Source organism: Marmota flaviventris, chromosome 11, assembly GCF_047511675.1.
Source record: "Marmota flaviventris isolate mMarFla1 chromosome 11, mMarFla1.hap1, whole genome shotgun sequence".
Lineage (NCBI taxonomy): Eukaryota > Metazoa > Chordata > Mammalia > Rodentia > Sciuridae > Marmota > Marmota flaviventris.
In genome coordinates, this window is record NC_092508.1 from 80269380 (window position 1) to 80275653 (window position 6274).

A 6274-nucleotide genomic window follows, 5' to 3' on the forward strand; every position below is an offset into this window, starting at 1 on the left:
GTTCACATATTTGTGAATCTGCATATATGCACACCCTGAGCTTTCATAGAAATAGAGAATAATTCTTTGAACTTAGCAGTCATTCCTCTTCTTATTTGCTCAACAAATATTTCTATACAATTCAATTTTGTGGTAATAGTTAACACATTGTCATATGTTCTCCAATGTACATTATATTTATTATTTATCTAATCCTTACAGCAACTCTGAATGGTAGATGCTAATATGCTTTTGTTTTATTTAAGAGGGAATTAAGGTACAGAGAGGTTAAGTAACTTGCCCACGATGGCACAATTTGTAACTTGAGCTGTCTAGTTCCATTTGCCTGGGCTGCCTTCCAGCCAACTGCGCCTTCACAACTTGAAATGCTGGAATTGAATGCATAAACTTACAGGGCCTCCCCGAGCCAGCCTTCACACCAACCAAAAAACAGTCCATTCCACCTGGAGTTTGAAAGCCATACATTCAGAAAATCTCTTTTAGAGAAGAGGTATCTGAAGAAATAAATAGGGAAACGTGGGTTTTAGAAGCAAAACAAACAAACAAAAAACCCTTCAATTCTAAAAATGCAATACCTGATAAATAGACTATATACCTCTGACTTGTTTTTCCAAGTTTTCCAGCCTCCTGGGGTTATGATTCAATTCCCTTTAGTGTCTCAAAGAAAAAGACTCAGCCCTTACCCCACATCCTATGGAAATCCCAGTGGCTCAACATTCTTTTATTCAGAATTTCTGAAGAACTGGCGCTTTCCTGACTGTCACTTGTTAGATTTCTTTCTGACTCAACTCCAACAGCTGCTTGTTTTGCTGTTTCCTCCAACCTGCCCTCAGCCTTTCCCAAAGGAAATCTAGTAGATGTTACCATCTTATACCGAGAGATGAATATAAATGAAGGGAATGCAAGAAAGTTTCAAATTAACTTTTGGACATCATGGTGCTTATTTCCACAGACTTCACATCCTGATATTCTTTCTGGTCACTTGTCATCTTGGATTCCATCTTTTGCCAAAATGCAGGTTCTCTAGTGTCTACAGAGCACTTTCCTATGGCTCAGCCATAAAATGTGCCAATAAACAAGCCCTTCCCTAAACCAAAACCCACAGACAGCCTCAGCCAAGTGCTAAGAATAGTTATCAGGATCAGGTAATTCACAGGAAGGAACAATTGTTAATACTGTCATTTCTTTACAATTATTTCCTTTTAAAAGCAATATTTAAATATCCAAACAAATTTCAATGTGGTAGAATTTCAAATTGGATCAAAAATTTAAATTTCTTTTAAGTGTGTGAATGAAGATTATCTCATAAAGAGGGAGATGAAGAGCGAGCAATAGCAAAAATGAGCAAGGTGTGAATGCCTTGGGTCCCCAGTGTGAGGTTGAACAATATGCCCTAAAAGCATCCAGTTTTCTGGGGTTTTTTGTTTTGTTTTGGTTTGGTTTGGTTTTATAACATTTTTCTTAGAGGAGACACCAATTCTTTGGAGAGTAGAGATTGTTGGTTTAGGATGAGTTTCGTGCTTAGATATTTTGAAGGCATGTTTATTGCTTAAACGAAAATGTACCTAACAATGACAAGAGCTAAAGTATTTTTACCTAATTATTTCCTTCCCCCTTACTTCCCTGTATTTATGGTACACAACATTCCAGAATTCAATGTAAGCATGGTGACATAAAAAGAGAAAAAAGCCCTGGAGTTCAAGCAGGAAGACTGCATTTGCTCTAGATGTACCCTTAATTTAGAGGCTTCAAAGTAAGGGAGAGAACACTAATTGGTCTCTAAGGCTCCTCTTGGCCTCCAACATTCCTTAAGATGTCATCTGTCTATTAACAGCCCAAACAGGCCGCAGTGCACTGACAGATCCCTCTTTTAAGCTAACTTACTCAGTCCCCTCCTGGGAATGGTGCCAGCTGAGCCTAGCTCTGGAATGCTCTTCAGTCAAAGGAACTGAGTGTCCCTCCTTGGAGGCAGCCTGATTCCAAAGGCTGGCCAGTGCAGGAGTACAAAGTTATGACCCCATGCCTCAATTCAGGACTACTCTAGAGCTACCCTGGCCCCAAGGTTCACTTGGGATCAGCTGAGGCCATCCTTGTAACTGTGTTTGAGTCTCATTTCTGTAAAATGCTGCTTCCTTCACTTTCTTATACATACAGTTCCTCAGAGGGCTTCAAGGAAACCTCACAAATAAGTCCACATCTCCTCAGGATCTATTTCCCAGGGAACCCAGTAAAAAGGTTGATGCCAAGAGTGTTTCTAGAAACAAACCCCGACATGGAATTTTGAAGGTGTATTCTTTACTAACTGGCAAGAAGACCCTATCAGGTGATATTAAATACTGATAGTCCAAGGCTCTCTATAGCAGTACAATCATTACAAATTCCACTGGTGATAAACTGGGATGGGACACATTTGGGGGAATGTGGTACAATATCACAAATGTGAAAAGGCTCAAGGAAAATAGCAATTATAAGGAAAGTGAAATTTGAAAACTTTTGTTGCATGCCAACTATACATTAGAAAGACATGAAGAAAGTCTGAGAGTGATTAATGACTAATTGAAGGCAAAGTATAAATATCAAAGGGCCTTTTGGCAATACATAAAGACTCTGATCTCCAGAAAGGCATAAAAAGCTTTGTGTTTGGCTCAGGACTTAATGATTACGTGTAGTGGAGCATTGGGGAGGTTGGATTTGCATTACCAGTCAGTCAGCTAAGCCAAGGTCTAGGAGACCAAGGGAGGAGCAATGGAAGACATGGGAACTTGAGAAAGCAGTTGGAATATCTGGATCCATGTACTTAGTGTACTTGAAATCCCACAACTTTCTAAACCCTTTGGGTACATAGAAATAATTTACGTTTCTTGTGAAAGACTAGCACTTCCCTTTGGCTGAAGACAATACAGAGACTGCTGCCCTGAAACACATCCCTCCCCCTTCTCCTCTCCTATTAGAATCTTCTCCCCTCTTCTCTCCCTATTGCCAGACCAAGTTGGATCATGTCATAATTTAGCCAAGCTTAGGACATGCTGGTCCTAAGCAAGAGGCAAAGGGACAATAAATTGAAGAAACCATAGGATCTAGTCAACATATATTAGTAGGAGCTAGGAGAGTGTTATAGAAGGAGATTCTGAAGACATTAGGTCAGGGTGGGGTGGAGTGAGGCACCTAAAGTTGAATACAGCAGACCTCATCATTTTGGGAACACTCTCCTGCATTATGGGCTTCAATACCTTAGCAGAAAATCAGGAAGACATGCTACTTGGAAAAAAGTGATGGAGCACACTAAGTAAAATGTTGTAGAATGGCCATTGTACAGATGATAGAACAAGGAATCAAATGGCTTGGAGAAATGGGCACAATGTGTGCATATTCTACATAGGGCCCCCAAACCAGTGAGTGGCTACTTTGTATCAGAGGACTTGGAGGATATTCCACTTACTAAAAGGACAAGAAGTACTGACAGAGTACTGACAGTCCATGACACTGTACAGTGATATCATGAGAAAGTTTACCAGTAGCTAGTTGTAGAGATGCTGATACCAAACTGATCAGCCATGACAGCAACATAGATTACAGCAGTTTTCAAACTTTGCCACATCTGGGTTGTTTTTTTTTTTTTTTTTTTCAAAATTACAGGTGCCTGGTTCCCACCTAATTAATTCAGATAGGTTGCAAATGGGGCATCAGAATATCAGATTTTTTTCAACACTTGGTGATTCTAATACATAGCAGAGTTTGGGATCCACTGGATTAGAGAATATTAATTAATAGAGACCAAGTTCTAAACTTACCCATCAGACACAGTGAGTGTACTTACCATAACAATTAGTTTTTAGAGATACCCAAAGGGGTGTGAGCCAGAGAGCTGTGGACATGACTAGTAAAATACGATGTTCCTAGGGACAAGATGCACAGGCAGGCTACAAGGTACTGCTCCAACTCTCAAATGAAGTATTGATGAACTATAAAAAGAAAAAATTAAGGCAGTCATTCAAATAAAAAGCCCTGATTCCCTGATAAAAAGCTTCTGAATCTGAACCAGTGCCCCTGCCTGCCATTAAATTAAGCGGGAGCATCTAGGAATCAAATAAATAGAGTCTTGCCTTAGGTTGAGCTCACAGTAGTTTATTGGGTGTGATGACCCGCTCCACCCTAGTGGTCTTTTCCTGGGTCCTCGGGTGCATCACTGGTAATACACTTGCCTGCTTGGCAGTGGTATCATCCCCACACTGTTTCTTGTGATTTCTAGGATTAAATCTGTAGTCACAAGAATGTCAAGTAGAAACCTCCAAAATTACCTTCCCAACTCCTATCAAGTCAAAAAAAGTCACATAATAGTAGATGCTAAGTGACATTCTAAAGGACCTACTGGAGACAAAGATCCCCATCATATCCTAATTTAATTTACCGGTATGCCCCTCAAAACTGAGTGACACTGAAGACCTGGCATGAAGTCATTTAAGTAACATCTTCATGACAGTATGTTGGATTTATATTAACATGAGCCTCAGCACATTGGTCTGGGGAATGTGCTTTTTCCTATACCCTATCAAGAAAGAACACTAGAAACAGTTGCATTCGCAAGATTTACAATCTTGTCCCAGGACTGTATTATTTACTCACTGTCTATTGTAATGTAATAGGAAAGGACCTACACCATCCATATGTGCATTCCACAGAATCTTCTTTTGGCCTACTAGCCAATGAGATTTTGTTAATTGTATTGGGTGAGCAAGAAATGGCAAGAATACTCCAAAACTTTGATGAGATATGTGTGTTACAGAGAGTAGAAAATAAACTTACAAAGATTTAGCCTTTTTAAAAAATATTTTTTTAGATGTTGTTGAACCTTTATTTTATTCATTTATTTATATGCAGGGCTGAGAATCAAACCCAGTGCCTCACATATGCTAAGCAAACTCTCTACCACTGAATGACAATCCCAGCCCCAAGATTTACTCTTAATACATCAGTGAAGGTCAGTATCCTTGGGTCATGCCAGAATATTCACTCTAAAGTAAAAAAAAAAAAAGTAATGAATCTCATTCTTTTCACCATAAGAAGGAAGGAAGCCCAATACCTGCTAATGAATAAACCCACTTTTATTTTCGAAGACAGTATATTCCCAACTTAACATCCTCCTTCATTTATTAAGCAGCAGAAAGATCTCAAGCTAGAAATGTAACACAGGTCAGAAAAGGGCCCTGCAGAAGGTCTCCCCCTGACAATAGGTTTAAGTATTAAGGTCAAGAAAATAACGTGGAGATGTGGGCAAATGGCAAGTGTGTTAGTTCCAGTTAGGCATTCAGTGATTTTTCTTGGATGGGCATAGGCATGGCTAGAGGGTACAGGAAACCAGTGAGATTTCAGAACAGCTACTCAGACTCCCATGACACCCACCTCTGGGACTTCTTCCTCCATTCACACCTGTGACTGCATGGGTGATACTTTATTACTAATCTATAGAAGAGGGACCAAAGCTGAGCTTGATTCACAAATGTGTTGGTTCATTATATGGGTACAAGATAAGAAAGTACTATTCATGGATGACTCTGAATTACAGCAGTGAGGGAAACTGCTCCCATCATCCTAGCTTTGATGCACCTGATCATCCACATAGTTTGGAAAGACAAGTAGTATAGGAATGTATAGGTGCTTATGGACAATGTGCTGAATGGCATAGCTTACATAGTTTTCTAGAAAACATCACAGATGGGGTTATTTTAACAACATAAATTTATTAGCTCACTGTTCCAGAGGCTACAAGTCAAATATCAATATGCTATTGAGTTGGTTTTACTTGAGACTTTTGTCCTTATCTTGCAGATGACCACCCCATTGCTGCCTCTTCACATGGTTGTCCATTTGTGCATGGACACCCTTGGTGTTTCTTTTTCCTAATCTCTCCTTCTCATAAGGACACCAGTCAGATTGGAGGGCCCAATCTAACACTGACATTTTAGCTTACCTCTTAAGAGCATTATATCCAAATAGAGGCATGTTCTTCAGTTTTGTAGCCGTGGAATTCATCATTTGATCCTGAAAATAGGGGAAAGCAATTAAGCCCATGCATCTTCTAGGGGCCTTAAAGGAAAGAGACTGAAAGACCAAGATGAGCAGGTCTTGGGAAAAAAGCACATGGATGGACTTTTGCAAATAGGCACCAATTATAAAGATTTTTAAAAATTCTTTGTTTTGCATCCATGCACCCAAGATAAAGCATGCACCATGTAAAGCACTACATAGGCACCACGTTTGAGCCAGCATCTTTCAC

At 39.7% G+C, this 6274-nt stretch overlaps 1 long non-coding RNA gene across 1 annotated transcript; it reads right to left on the bottom strand.

Annotated features, from left to right (window-relative positions):
- Positions 1–315: 315 nt before the first annotated feature.
- LOC114094735 (uncharacterized) lies at positions 316–6039 on the bottom strand. The gene is made up of 3 exons (XR_003583130.2): positions 5969–6039; positions 3818–3962; positions 316–494 (listed from the first exon to the last, which is right to left on the bottom strand). It is a non-coding gene; the product is annotated as an uncharacterized lncRNA (long non-coding RNA).
- Between the last annotated feature and the right edge of the window lie 235 nt (positions 6040–6274).